At 35.2% G+C, this 16,430-nt stretch overlaps 2 long non-coding RNA genes across 3 annotated transcripts in view; one reads left to right on the top strand and one right to left on the bottom strand.

The window, feature by feature from the left end:
• The window catches only part of LOC121077369, a 476,416-nt gene that overhangs the window by 111,953 nt on the left and 348,033 nt on the right, over positions 1–16,430 (bottom strand). The gene's annotated exons all lie outside the window — the stretch shown is intronic.
• LOC121077374 lies at positions 1,963–9,363 on the top strand. Its single transcript, XR_005824003.1, has 3 exons — positions 1,963–2,163; positions 8,818–8,975; positions 9,063–9,363. It is a non-coding gene; the product is annotated as an uncharacterized LOC121077374 (long non-coding RNA).

The raw sequence follows: 16,430 nt of genomic DNA, 5'->3' as shown, positions 1-16,430 counted from the left end.
TTCTATTGCTTCTGGTGTTGCATCATTCATAAAGGTAATGATATTTACTAATGGTAGTAAAATACTTGAAAAATCTATCCCAATGATCATGTCTCTACTCATTTCCTCTTGTCCCCTATCCTAGCAGAACATAGTGATGTCATTAATTTTGAAAATGCAAGTTTCTGTGGTGTTTACAGACCAAGTTTCTGCTGGAGCACTGAACTTTTCAAAGCACAAGCTATTTGAGAATTCCAGCAAATAACAGATTTGATCAAGTTAAAGTTATCCATAAAATCCAAGAGATCTTCCTTGTTTCAAACACCTCCTTGGGCACTCCCTAAGGCAAACTCAGTGTACAGTTTGAACAACTTCTCAACTACTGACTTCTGTCAACATGCATCTTGTAAATCCCATAGGTCATGGAAGAAAATTATATTTTAAGATATCAAAGTAAATCCTACTGCTTGGATTAATTAGTTCAGCAAACTTGCACTGTCTCTAAGCATAAGAGGTTCATAGATCCATAATGCTATTGTTCTGAAAGACAGGTGTCAAAATCTTATAGCTGAATCACTAGCAAACAGATGACTCTTTCCAATTGACAGCAACTTATTTTTAGACATATAGACTACAGTAAAGAAATCTGCTTGTCCGGGACTGAAGACCTTGTGATGCCCTAAGAACATCACCCAGTGATATTTACCAACTATATCTAAAACAATAATTTTTCACCTTATTACCTTAATTTTTGTTTTCTAGATTTGAGGAGAGTTACTTCTAAAAATGTGTACGAATCCACTTCTCATCATTTCTGTCCCATAGCAGAGTTCCTGATTCTGTATCTGTGTAGTGGGGAATGGTGTAATGCTGTTGGAAACAATTTTGAAGTGTTTTGAGGTTGCAAATTGGCAAGAAAATGACAGATCACCAAAACTGTGAAAATAAGTGAATACAATAAAAATATAAAATGCATAAAAATATAGATTATAACAACTTAATTCCTGAGGAAATTCAGGCATTTTTACAAGGTGGTGTGATATTTCGGAATACTGATTTGAAGTAGAAACTTCTTTAGATTTACACAAAATAACGGAGGTAGCCTACAACACATTGTCTTAATTTTTGTCCCTGAGATTCTACATAACTGCGAATTCTTGGCATAGTGTCACCACTTAAAATCAAACGTGATGTGTAGACTTAATGCTTTTAAAAACATTTCTAAGAGAGTACAAATGAAAACTTCTGTACAAATGAAGACTTCACAGTACAGAGGAACAGGTTTAAAAGCAACACAAGGACACTTCTGGAGCTAAAAGCAACAATAAGTTGTGCAGTATAACCATCATGTAGATAAATCGTTTACATACAGCAGAGAGGAAAGCTGCCAGAAAAATCCTTTAATATTCATAGCTACTTTTCTTAACCATTTCTCACCTGGTTTTGATTGTGTTCAAAAATGTATCTTTGGCATGTTGTAGCAGATGATCATTTGAAACTGTATCATACAAAATAACTTTGCCTAAATAAAACTCTAATTAGTCATTTTTAGTTTTTAATTATCAGTTTTCCCCTCAGGCCTCCAGGACCACCTGTTACTCTAAAATTCATAATCATTTTAAACACAGTCTCATGTTAATCTTTTTCTTTTGATTAAATTCAAGAGCATTTTTATTCTCTTCCAAGAACATAACATTTTAAAAATGCTACTTACTTTGCTAACTGGTCATTCGTACTTTAACCATGAATTATAGTTAATATTTTTGCTAACTTTAATTATCTTTCAAAATAACAATTGCTGTATTTTAATTGCACTTCTAAAAAATATCGATGCAAATTGTATTTTATACTGAAGACACTTTCCATGACTACCTGAAAATTCAAAGAGAAAGAAAACACTTTGAAGAGAAAAAAAATGCACATACGGTTTTGTTCTGTCTCTCCAAAAATCTTTGAATAGGCTATCTCAGTAATCACGTCTTCACCCTTTTCCTCTTGTCCCCTATCCTGACATAATATAGTGACCTCATAGAAAATGCAAGTTTCTGTGGCATTTACGAACCACAGTTCTTCTGGAGCACTGAAGGCCAGTTATCAGCTGGATTCAACATCGTGTAATCAATTTGCAGAGTAACATTACAGCATGACATAACAAAGGACAAGACCCCAGCTGCTCGGTTCCAGGTATGATTTTGTATCCTTGCTTGGAAGCTTTTTCTCTTTACAGGTACACTTTTTCATTTGAAAGGTACACAGGAACACATTTCATTTTACTTTTTCAACTTACAGTGTGTCACAATTGAAAACTCTTTTGCCTGGCTAATTTGTGCCTGTTTTCACTCACTGAAAAATCACTCAGATTTCAAATTCAGTACATATCAACATGTCTGAAGAGGAAAAGTAGCCAATATTCCTTCTCTAAATCTCAGGACTCAAAACATGGTGATCATCAAAACTTTCTTGACCCAGAGACCTCATGATGAAAGCCAACCTTTAAGCACTTGGAATTCAGCTGATGAGGTAGAATATAAATTTAGCATAAGGTGTCAGGTTGTGTGGTATTCAGAATAATAAATACTTTGAATGGCCCAAGGAACCTATTAGCAGAGAATGTAAGATAAAGAACATTACTGTGATGTATGAGTAGCTCTGGAAAAGGAAATCCTAAACACACTCTGAGCTTCAATAGCTGTAACTGCTGAGAAATCATGAGGATCACCTCCACCTAGACGTGATTAATTTTTTTCATTTAGAACTATTATACGTGACAGTTAAACCGTTCATCCCTGTAATGGTTATAAGATCTTTAGCAGCACACTGGTCAATAGGAAATCCAGGTATGTTTCATATGAAATTGTGTTGGTTTATGACCTCTACAACATACGTTAGGCTAGGGCTACTCCTTAGAATTTTTACTTAGAGAGTCAAGTTTTCTAACTTAAATTGTCTTTTAACCTAAGTATTCTCTGATCTATCTACAAACACATCAGTTTACAAGTGCAGAACTGCAGATTATATTTACCTCATCACAGGACAATGTTACTGAGTCAGTAGATTCAATACAACCCATCCAATCCAGTCTTTTTCACGAAGTAAAAACCAACATTCACCAACAAAAAGAGAATTTGTCTTTATTCTAGCTAAAATTATCTGTGCCTACCTATGCCAACTAAGTTGCCTTTATTAGCCTGAAAATCATGTAAGTTAAATCTACCAAACACTGTCAAAAACTGCAAAAAACTGCTCCAAACTCACTTCTCACAGCTGTTGGACATCCACTATCCTTAAGAGTGTGTATACTATGAAATTCAAAGGCTTACTGGCAGTTTATGTAGACATACTGATGCTGGCTTTAAATAAACTAGCTTTGCTGCAGACAGGAATGTTGCTATGGTAGCATTTAAGTCAATGCAGGCCACAAAACCTAAGTTCAGGGATCTAGTGTCCGCTAACCTCCTTGTTGCCATGGCTGCACTGCTCTAAGTACCAGCTAATTTAGCAAATTCTAATCTGACTCTGCTCATTGCAATCTGGTATTTAGATTGCACTATAGACCTACGCTGAGATTAGGAGGACAAATTGTAGAAAGTATTTCTGCCCCAGTCTTCCTAAAGGAGATTGTAGTTGGGAAACAAGATCAAAGTGTCACAAACTCCCTCAAAATAAACAGAAGTCATTCATACAACAAACACACTTACATTTAGCATATTCCTTAACTGAAACACTATTCTTAATCCTGAGCGGCTTTGTCAGTAAGACAGGAATAGCATTTTCTTTGGTACTTTCTAGCAAAGTTCAGGATGCAACACACTGTGCTTATACACTCTGTATTTGTTTAGAGAGTTAAAAATGGCATTATTGATAGAAAAATCTTGATCAATAATGGGAGTCTTAATCTTTCTGACTGATAAAATTTGATTTTGATATTAAATTCTTTTCCTTAAATACCCCATATTACTCCACTAAAAAATAGTTTATAACCAAAATTTTTATCCTCCTGTGTACTTTTTCCTTCCTCTCCATAAAGGATCATGGTTCTAAATCTGAGGAAAATCACCCTTAATCTAAATGTTTACAAAATCTTATTCGCTTAAAAATAACTAACATCATGACTATAGCTTTGCTTTACATAGTAAGCTTAACGAGCACAAAATGTCTTTGTAGGATATCATGAAGGTTGCTTCCCCACTTGCACAATAATGTAATTTCAATGTAAAACTAACGTACAGTAGCTTCTGAAGGAAAATCTCGTATTTGACCCAGACTCCCTCTTTGCATTTGGGATATTTATACCTTTTCTATTTCAATTCTATTCTTCCAATGCCTCTCATTTACTGGCCTATGCACTACTGTGTTTTTTCTTGTTCTTGTTGGACAAGAAAACTATTTCAGCTTCATTCCCTAAGACTGAACCTCAAAATCAAGAAAACAGATTCACTGCTGTCCACATTCATATCCCAATGCTGCAGACTACAACCTTGGAATATTAGAACAAATGCAGCATTATAAAACACATAAAACACATCAGTATATCCTTCTCACTAAACAATATGAGATTTATTTTTCTTTACTGACTCTGGCAGGTAGAAAATTTACTTAGATGGAATGTTTTCTGATATTGCTACAGAGGCCAGAGCAACTGCACACTTTTCACTTAACTCAAAATTATTATAGAAAATTAGATTGATGTATAAAAATAAGAGATATAAAGATGAGCTTAGTTAAAGTTTGAGGTAGAAAACTTTAGAGGCTAGTTCAAGAGGAGCTGAGAATACAGACACCCAGATCTTTAGTCTTACTCTGCTACTGCTTGGAAGTGGTAAGGAAAGGCTGACTTTTCTTATTCTTTCTAATTTTCTGCATGTAATTCTCTCCATTTTCAAAGCTACATCCCAGACACTGAATTATTTGACAAACCCCTTATAATAATAAAAATTCTTGTATTACAGCAAGGTTTTATCATTAAGAATTTCCTAGAATGACAACTAAGAGCTTCCCATTTCTTAAACAAATAAATATATGTTGGAGTTAATATGACTACTGCTAATCTAAGTGGATGTAACACACAGAGACTGAATGTAGCTAATAAAGACCAGTCTCTGAATGTGCCCCCTTCTGAAGTAGCAAGGCTTATTTTGAGGGCAGCAGGAAAGCTTGTCAAGTTGAACAAAGAAAAAAAAAACATTTTGTTAAAAATTAGATTGATCAATTAGATGTATTGACTGATTAGATGGATGGACAGCTTTCCTGATTTCCATCCGTTGGAAGATTTTTGTTCCTCACAAAACCCACTTCTCAACACAGTGGTTTGATGTTATATTGAATGTCTTATAAAATCCAGCTTTCAGCAAGTGTCTGATGACAAAGCCCAAAGTACAGAAAGGAAGAAATAAGTCCTAACTGCTGTGCTAACCAGGCAGTCTCTGGTCCACCACTGAACAGTTGGTAGAGGGTGCTTCACATTATACAGTGTGGCTTCCTCATAAGTACACACCCCCGCTGTGCTCAGCAGGGATGAAGATAGGTTTGGCAAGCATCCTGCCCTTTAGGGCCCTGAGGATTTTTCTCGCTTAGCCCCCTATATAAAACCAGTTCTGCTGCTGCAAATGGAAAATAGCAGGAATACAGACATCCCTACCCTTTTCTCTGAAGTCAGTTTGTGGCAGTCCTAGTGGTGGCCAAGGAATCTCATTAAAATGAAATCTCTACAACTACTTTTCTATGCTTCTCTCACACGAATCCATACCCAAGAGGCATATACAAAGCAATGAGGTGTAAGAATGTAAATATCACGATATAAATAAATTATAACAAGATAGTTGGGATTTGTCACATCCTTGCCTTCAATAAGCATTGTGACAGCACCACTGTTCAGTGAGCATCATCAACCCAAAATCTGTGGGGAATAGGATGCAGTTTATGAAATGAAACTGAAAATCTTCCTGACTGAAACGTTAGAGGCCCTATAGTTTGGCGTGACTTTTCAAGTTTGCACTTATTATCCAGCTACACTTTCTCCGCACAGAGGATAAGTCTTTCCTCTTCAGAAGTGACAGGGATAGAGGAGGAAGTCTATAAATCAATGAGGTACAAGACTTATCTCTATCCAGTCATGTATGGATTAAATAGGACTACTGGAACAAAGATAGTCTCATTTTCAAGGTCTTTTCTTACAGTAAATCTAAGCAAACATGGATTAGATTTCCCCATAGTAAAGCTGCAAACAGAGATAGGCAGGTTGCTTTTTTTTCCACACTTTTTGTTCCTTCAAAGCATACCTGTATTTTATTATTTAACAGTATTCAAGATAACCCAATAAAAAGTTAAATTTATTTCCCTTGTCTTATCCTTTGCGGCAAAGTTTCTAATGCACACTGTGTCGTATGCATTCCTAAAGATTTTTGAAGAGCTCCATATGTAATTATCATGACAAAGGAGATTTAAGTCTCTATTACAGGTTACCAGCTCTGCCATAGGTAATCTGGCAAAGGAAAATCATGCAAAGAAGTCTTAGCTGGCCTGTCTAACTTGCTGTTACTGGACAAGTAACTAGTTCTGAGTCAGATTCAATGGGTCCTCTTAAATACTGAACTCAGTAGGAAAAAACATGTAAATGGAGCAAACTCTTTGAAAAAAAGATATAAAATACTGCAGCAGAGTCTTATTATCTAGCTTTATTTCTCCTGATAGCCCATTTTCCACCTCTCTGCCAAATTAGCAGGATCTATTTATGCTGATCTTTAGATTAGGGGTTAGAAGGAAATTCTTCACTCAGAGGGTGGTGAGGCACTGGAACAGGTTGCCCAGAGAGGTTGTGGATGTCCCATCCCTGGAAGCATTCAGGTCCAGGTTGGACAAGGCCCTGGGCAACCTGATCTAGTGAGTGGCATCCCTACCCATGGCAGGGGTTTGGAACTACATGATCTTTAAGGCCCCTTCCAAGCCGAGCCATTCTATCATTTTACAAATTAAGCAGATCTTTTTTAAAAATCAACAGCAAATTAAACCAACCAACCAACCACCACCAAAGAAACTCCATGCATAAACAACAGAAGCAAACAAGAAACAAACAAGAACAAAACAAATTTCAATTTGATCATAAATATGGTTCGTTTCTCTCTGCATCTATTTCTTCATCATTTACTCCTATGGCAGTTGTCATACCACCCTGCTCAGCCGCAACTTCATCTTCCCACTTTACTGCATATGCCTTGCAAATGTCTTTCCTGCCAACATCTTGGCTATATTAACAGCAAAGCAAAGACTGAAAATGTGACTATAGTTTCCAGACTTGACCATATTAGTCTGTATGTTTCCTTATAACAAGATGCATTTCTAAAGCAGTGAAGGAAACTTGTTAAAAATAGCAAAACCATGGACTGTTTTTGTGATTACATATACGTAATTACTGTGTTCTAGTATGTTCTAGTAACACTGCATGTTAGAAAGTATTAAATTGGATGTTGATTCCCTAAAAGGAAAAATATATATATATAGCTTTCCAGTCTCCAAGAATTTCAAACTCTTACATTTAGTTTTAATGACAGTTTCATCTGCAGCATGAATTATACAGTGTCTGGGTGTGTAGGTGTGAACATTGTGGGATTCCTACTAAAACCCTACTACCAGTGGGATACAGTTGCAAATGAAAAAGCTATTCCTTACTCATTTTGCTGAGGTTGTATACTATTGATGAGCTATGTCGCACATTTTCAAGTGATCAGCTATTAACAAGACAAAAATGGGTCAAGATTTAGCTTTCTCACTGCTTTCAGTAATTTATTACTGTTACCTACGGACTCTACCAACATTCAGTCCCAGTGCTAACAAGTTTTCTTCAAGAATAGGAGATTACTCATTAGCTGTATCTAATAGTTAATATAGACATCATTAGGAAGAAAAGAATTTGGCTGTTGACTTCCAGTAGAGACTATATACAGCATGGCTTATAAATTGTCTCCACATGAACATGTTTATAGGATGAAGAACATTTCAACAATATAACACAAATTCTGAAATACGCAAGATTTATCAGATAACCCTCCCAAAAATGTAGAACACAATGTTATAACCACTTGTAGGTTGTTGTATTAGCATTTCTATTAAAAAATTTCATTTTGCTTGAACGCTCTAATGCTCAAAAGAGACACATTTTGCTCGTCCTCAACATTCAGGAAGCCATCCACAGTATGGTTCTCTCCAACTAAACAATTCGCATCAATAATTCACAGCTGACCATAAACTAAACACTTCATAATTTATTCACTGACAAAGGAAACCCCATTACTCAGGGAGAACAGCAGAAATATGCTTTAGCAGTGCAAACTCATAATGACCATTCTGCCTTGAGCAAAGGTCTAACATTTTCCTTCAAATTATGGTAAGGATGCTTTCTTGGCTGAGAAAAGGAAGCAGAAAGAATTGGATTGTAAAGATTTTTGATGGGATATGATGTGAAATATCTGTCTCTTATAAACAAAAATGCCAGTCCACATTTAAACACTGTCATTTGCTTTAGGACAATTGTTTCCTTTAAGGACTTTTAAATGGATCCTTCATCTTTTGCTGCTCCTGTAACACAGCATAATTTGTTTCTGACCTTAAAATTGAGATGTAGCAAGCTTATCTTTAAAGAATTCATCCAGGTAACTCTCATCAAAGTTACTGAGTAATAAAGCCAGGTTAACCAAAGCAAGATTAGCCCTGGGATAACATTAAATTATAACCCCCCGTACATTCTAGGTCTGTCTACCTATTCATTTATCTTTCTGGAAAAATAACACATATACCATGCCACTAGTGTACAGAACATATGGCTCGATGATTATTATTCCACAGCATGAAGTTGTTGCATGATATACAGTGTCCTCTGCTGAAGGGAAAGGGACTTCCATCAGAGAGCAGCAACACATAACTTGCCTGTTTGATTTTGTGGGAACACTTCAGCTTTACTACCTGTATACAGGACTATAAACACGTTTCAGCAACAATCTGAGGTATGTTTCTAAACCCTGAAAAAGTAAAAATGAACAACATTCACCTGAACTTTCTGAAAATTCTTGTTCCTCCTCTCATACTTTCAGCTTATTAGATGCTACTGCTACCTGTGCTGGTGTAGCCTAAACATATTCAATTCATCAAGATCCTGAAGCTGAAAACAAATGAGAGTGAAAAAAGGACTAATTGCAAAACAGGCTGTAGTAGATCAAAAACACTTCAGTTGTCCTGATACACTCGAGCTGACAAGTATAGCTCCATTAACTTAAAAAGGCTTTCTCTTCAGGACTCCAAAAATAAGTTTAGTTTCACAAGTGTACTGCTGTTGATGTGTGATATTTTAGGGAAGAATTCATAGTGAGGTACAGTGAGTCACACCTGACTTCTCTTATACATGTCCTTATATCATTCCTCTTGTGCTTCAACCACAACAGTTCTTCTCATGTTCTAAAATAAAAAAAAAATAATTCCTCAGATGGCCACAGATCATTAAGGTACATTACTGAAGAATGATTAGTATAGTATGCAACTATCTTTACAGAAATTTAATTTGTATATATATATATATTTGTTTATATATATGTATATATATATATACTACAATATTACCAAGGAATACCTCAAAGGTCAGTGTGCACCAGCAACACAAGAAGATGTTCATTTTATTTGTAGGTATGTGATTGTATAATTTAATTTCACGTGATCAATCTTACTGTAAAGAACATACAGTAAATTTTATTGGGAACTTCTGGAGAACATTATTTTCACAGTAAGGAAAACTTTAAATAAATAATCTTGCAAGTGATATATGCATTATTCTAAGTGAGAAGCAGCAAGTCAGTCAGGGTTTATCGGATTCTTTACATCACCCTATAAAAAGAACAATGTTGTTAGAATTGGGTCCAAATATGGATATTTTCGTAACTGACATTTGTGGCACTTGGGTTCCATGAACCTTCTGTCAAAACCTCAAGCAAATTTTTTACTGCAGGACAGGGAACTTTTTTTTGGAAAATCAGGTTTGTTCATGTTATCAATACGAATTACATCAGTACCTAGAGACACCAACTGAAATCAGCCCTTGTTGTAACAGGTGCAATATTTATATGTAGCAATAGATGCACATGAAATCTTATCATCAGGATAGTCCAAGTATTAAAGAGATGAAAAGAGGTAAATGGCAGTTAAGGTCATGTGTTATTCCAGGCTCAGATGCTGACCTGATACCAGGTTGTCATCTCTTCCTATATTGTGCTGCACCATCTAGCAGCTAAGTCCATTTGAAGAAAAATGGCATCACAAACAAAATTCATACAAGTAGATATACTTCCAAGAAAAAAGTTCAGGGGTGGAGGAAAAAAGCATATATTCAAGGCCACAAGTTACCCTAGCAGCAAGCTGAACAATGCATGGTCTTCAAACTGTAAAACAGTAAAGAAACAAAATGTTTTCAATTCTTATCAAGATATATTCTAAAGTACATCTGAAACATACCAGTAAACTATATAGAAGCATTGTAAGAATATTACCTTATGATTCATTCTCCGTTCCTCTCAGTTCCAGTTATTTAGAATTATTCTTTGCAATTTACTCAAATACAGAAAAGGAAGAATAGTCATGGTTTAAAACAAAACAAAAGAAAACAAAACAAAACAAGGAGGAAAGTCCTTATGCCCAATGGTTTGTAGTGCAAGATGGCCTTTGAAGGGAATGCATTATATAGAAAATCTTGTAAATGTAGAATACTTCTTTTCTTTTAAATAAAATAGCCTATTATTTTCATAACCTGATAATTTAATATAATCTTGCATCATAATGGGATGAGTCTGACCCCATACACAATGGTGTACTTCCAAGCAAGAAAGCTCTTATTTTACAAACGTTTTGTTGCTTAAAAAACTTAAAGTTTTGCTGAAAAATTTATCTCTGTTGCATCCTAGTGCCAGTGGAACCAGGAAACCTTTCAACAAGTCTCTATCTTAGATGAAATCCTGGTACAAATAATATCAGCAATCAGAATTTTACACTGATTCTTGTCTGAAACATTAAGTCAGCGTCATGATAATAGAGGTTATGGGAAAAAGTTAAGTCTGTTTTTTACCCGTGAAACAGCACATAGTCTTAAAGAAACAGGCAACTTTGCATATTGTTTTTAGTGAAAGTTAGGAATCTGTATTCTTTGAAAAAGAATCTTGGACAAAGCTTGTTTCCAGTTAAAATAATTTAAATCCAGAGTAGCTTAACTGGTATCTACAGAGATGTTCAAGTTTACATAGAAGCCACTAAGAAGAACTTGTTTCTACGTTCCACATAAACTGATTTAGCAATTTTTAGAATTTTCCTTTATAAAGCACAGTATGGACAACTACAATTATTCCAGGGACGCTCTGGTATATTATTCTGTATGGCAATTCCATCTAACTTTAAAGAAAGTAATTAAATATGCTCTAGCATGTTGCTGCAAAATTGATTACCACTTTGCTGTGAATAGCTATGCATTCATATATAAAGATGAATGTTCCTTTCTAGAAGCAGATCATTTCCAGATTAATGGGTAAATTACTATTCCTTGGAAATTAATACAACTAGGTCTATTTCTGCAGCAACTTAAATCTTCACAAATTAAATGTAAATGCTTTGCTCTTTTCCCTGCCAATTGTCTTCCTGCTTTGGTGAAAAAAAGAAAAGAAAAAAAAAGTAAGAAATTTACAGAACAAATTCTGTTGTCACTTAGGTGGGAAAAGTAACTTACAAAGTTGCTGGTTGGTGTTGTAAAGCCCAGTGTTGCAATCGTGTTAAAAAAAAAATATATATATATATATATATGAATCAAACCTCTCCATATGATGAAATGCCATATTTTTAATGAACAGTATCAAGCAAGGTAGTTTCATTTCTTTGTTTGACCCTTTAAAGATTAATTTTTTTCAATTTTCTTCCAAGAACCATACAGGCTAGGACCTTTTTTTAAAAAAAAACTTTTTAAAAGTTTTTTTTTAAAAAACTTTTTAAAACTTTTTAAAAAAAAGGTGGCATTCTCACATAATCACAGAGTGGGACTGTGACAAAAAAACAGATATTGGAAGTGGGTTAAAGTGATGTCTTGAAAGCTGAATCTGACCTTAAGTTAGTTGCTAGTTGTTTCATTCATCTCGGACACTATTCATATACAGTTTACCTTGCCTCCCACAACTTCATCCCTTTGAAATATGCTTTGATAACTTGATAGGAATAGTGTTCCCTGAAGTCAGTTCCCAGAACAATCAATGCAATAATTTTCCTGGGACACCAGTAATACTGAGTAAGAATGCAGGTCTTATCCACATCTGCTTACAAGTCTTAAGCACTATTTTGTAATAGACTTTACTGCAAGTAAAGATTGTCTGACTAGTAAAAACTGTTTTTTCTTCAGCTAGTAAAAAGCAATCCCTTTTTAAAGTCTCTTTTTTCTCCTATTAGTTATGTTTGTTATGAGGTACCATGGAAACTGAACAGCAATATCGTGTGGCATTTGCAAAAATATACACAGATTGAACAGGATAAAATGACAATTAAAAAGGATCTGTGAACCTTGCTGTGTCTCTCTGATGTGTGTTTTATTAAATTATTATTTCATGATCATTAAGCAATTAAGCTATTCTTCCTGTTCTAAGTGAGGAAGCAATTAATGATTTCTCTGGTTTCAGAAGCTAGAGGGAAGATTAAAAAGCTATTTTTAATGTCTGAGGAAAATTGACAGTTGAGAATCAATAAGAAAATGACAAAAAGCTCAGCAGACTCTGGTGGCTTACCAGGACAGTATGATAAGACTTCCCAGTTTCTAAAGACAGACATATACAAGTGCTGTATTCAAGTGGTAACGAGACATGCCAGTCTTAATGGTTAACACTGACGTAGATACAGATAGAATTAAAAACAGCACAAATCCTAAGCAGAACTTCAACTAACACTTCTGGACCTAAGTGACCCTAAAGCAGCTGATATTCCATATTAAATTAAAAAAAAAAAAAAAAACTGAATCTACCTCTGTGATTCTTTTACCAAAGAGACACAGTTATGCCTGGCAAAGGCACACATCTACTTCTCACACGACCAACACAAACCACAAACATGTGATTCCCTTCTCAGAGAGTTCCTTCCTCTTTTCTATGAAGAAATCTTTAAATGGAGGTTTGGTTTAAATAATCACATATTACGGTGTGCTATGTGAAAAGATGAAGAAGGGAGCAGCATTGTCCTTTATTTTTCCATCTCCCCATATATAATATCAATATTACAGCCAGAGCTCTGGGGAAAAAAAAAAAAAAAAAAAGAAAAAAAAAATAACTTGTAACTCAGTGTAGTGTTTTCCCCATGACTGACCAAAAGCAAATCTAACTCCTGACATCTTTATTTAGGCCATGTATGCAAGCTCTGTGAAAACCTAACCTGTGCAATGAGAGATGTGCTGAACCTTTGACATTTCTACAGATATACATCAGTGCCATAAAGATTTAGGTGAACATTTCAATTCCAGTAGAGTAAACACATCATTCTTATTGATTTAAACTTACCTAAAAAAGATTGAAAACATTAACTTCATAATGTCTAGTTTAATGGTTGGCTGGGTGATCTTATGCACTACATTGACAGCCCAGCAATGAATCTAATCCTCTAAAATGCATGACACTTTCAAGAAATTAAATGAAATTTAATTGTGGCACCAGCTCAAATATACCCCTCCCCAGATAACTTCTTGAAGTACAGATTTCAGAAATAGCACAACACTGAAACACAGAAGAAACTAAGAAAGCTGCTTTCTTTTGACTAATCTCTTGAATTCTTATGTTTAAAAAAATTGACAAGATAAAGTAAACCACAGGATTCATAAACAAATGAAAAAATCAAAGCTCTCAAAGGTAAAACCAATATATTTCTCATTAAAAAAAATAGGATAAAGATTTCATTATGCTTACAAATGATCTGTAGTTCAAGTTGTACTTTTTTCTTTTTCTTTTTTTTTTTTTTTAATCTACTTAAGAATTTTTAAGAACGGTAAGGCATGGAGTGATCTGACAAATATAATCAATATTTCCAGAAGTTCAGTACTTGAAAGAAACACTCAGTGAGAGAAAAAGCTAATACAGTTAAAAACTTTCCCATATAGTGCTGTTCCCAGTGGAACATATGCAAAAACAAACAATTTATCCTAATAAATTCTCAGTGAGAAGGAGGGTTAGTAGTTTTTAAGGTTTTCAGGGAAATCTCCTATGAGGGAGATCTGTGATGGCAGCAGCACAAGGACATGATGAGTTGCTCCACAATTGCCTTCTAGAAGAACTACATCCAGTTTGATTCTATTTAATTTTTGGCACCTACTAGATGCTTAAAATAGAGCACAGTTCTCCTTCAAACCTCATTTAGACAGGAAAGAGAAACAATGGTCTCTGAAAAGCATTTTTTTTTTTTTTTTTATTATTCAGTCACTTTCTGGACTGTCTTTTCTGTCTCTTTTCTAAAGGATGGTCAGTACTTCTGCCTGACATTATGGACCCTGTGTGAACACACACCTTGACCTGAAAAGAGATGGGAATGACTGAAATGCAGTTGTAATATTTTTCTTAATAACTGCTAGTCATTCACTAGAAACTCTTTCCCTTTTAAATCATACCATGAAAGGTGAACTTGAATATTTAGAAAACTTGGTTACTCCAGATATACCAGCAGTAACTTGGAAGGAAATGCAAAGCCCTTTCTCTCTGTTTCAGTCATACAGTCCCATTTCATTGCATTACTTATTTACTTTAAGGGGCTAATGGACAAGACTTAAACATTGCTTTAAAAATCTTTACGTATGCTCTCAGCTACATAATTACCAGCTTTCACAACACTGAAGAGAGTGATAATGGCTAACACAAATGATTCACGAGCTGAAGTGCCATCACACCCATAAGGGGGTTTGTTTACAAGACAGAGTTTTCAGTAGCAGTCAGACAACACCAGGCCTACAGACAATGATCAGCAAAGACGTAATCCAGCTCCCACCAAAGTCACTGTGAATGTTTCCATTTGCTTCAGCAGGTGTTGAACTAGAGAATACTCTGCTGGAGAAATGCTAACTATAAAAATACTCAACTGACAGTGACCACTGTATCACTGGAAAGCCTGCCAAAGATATTTCATGATCACATTTGGGTAATCTTGTGAATGAACTCAAACTCTTGTGAACTAACTCCTTATCTGGGCTCTAAGGAAAAATGGAAGTTTAAATTCTAATTATCACCAGCATCTTAATCACCAATGCTTTCATATGCAAGATTAGCATGTCAAATGAACATTTTATATAGGGAATCTGTCATAGAAAGCAATTGGTGAAACAGTTGCCACTATTTTTATGGCATTCACTTACAGAGGCCAAAAATTTCAGCAGGAGGCAAGTATGTTGCAAATAGCTTTTTTCCCAGTGCAACACAGGTCTTTCAGAGACTACACTACTATTAATCCTACCAGCATTTTAGAGGAATCATACCACCTACAACAGAGATGGAATGATTCCAATCGTCTTGTCCAACTACAGCTCCACTTTGACTTAGATGAGATAGATGTGCAAATTAGGTAGTCCTCTGCCTACTGGAGATTCTGGTATGCAAAAATATCACTTTAGGAATTGGCAGATTCTCCTTGGCCCGCAATTTTGTGTCTTTTGCTCTTCCATATTTCACAGAAGATAAAATTTCCTAACTTGGCAGCCAGGAACACAGGAATGAGAGGACAATAATTCTGTAATTACTTCAGAAAGAGAATAGTGAGGTTTGCTGCCTTGTGTGTCATCAACATCTAGTCAGGAAGTTTAGCGTACAGAAATAGCATTCTCTGCTTATAAGAGGAAATAGCATATAAAGTATTAAAACTGAAAGGAATGGGAACTGGAGAGGTTACTGCAGGTCCTAGAGAAACTAATAACAGCACTTGTGTTAGCTATGCTATAATGCAAGGGAATTCTCCATTATCTAGAAGGAAATGTCAGCCAAGGACCCAAAATTAAAGAAGTAAACACTATGTATGAAAAACAGAGAAGGTTCTTAAATATGGAAATCATCCCCTCCAAAATAGGAATTTACACCAGATGAATATAAGACATCTGCAGAGATGGATGCAAAAAAATTACAACAAGATGCCATCAACTTGCCATTTAAGGATTAAAATCCCTTATTTTTTACATGAGACTTTTTGCAGGAAATTAGAGTTAAATGTACACTGAAAGCCAGAAGACATAAAATAGTATATCTAGCTCATTTTACCACTCAAATGCTATTGTATTACTAGGGGTACATCAGCAGGTAGGTGAATTAAATGAAAGAATAAAAAGGGAAGTAATAAGTGGAAAAGAGAATGATAAATTGGTTCCCAATTCACACCCTTATTACATATCAGCATGACTATAGCAAGCCATAGCAAGGGCAAACACAAGACTT

Source organism: Cygnus olor, chromosome 13 (genome assembly GCF_009769625.2).
Source record: "Cygnus olor isolate bCygOlo1 chromosome 13, bCygOlo1.pri.v2, whole genome shotgun sequence".
Lineage (NCBI taxonomy): Eukaryota > Metazoa > Chordata > Aves > Anseriformes > Anatidae > Cygnus > Cygnus olor.
Note: the sequence above shows the minus strand (reverse complement) of the source record. Positions and strands in the feature narration are given on the sequence as shown.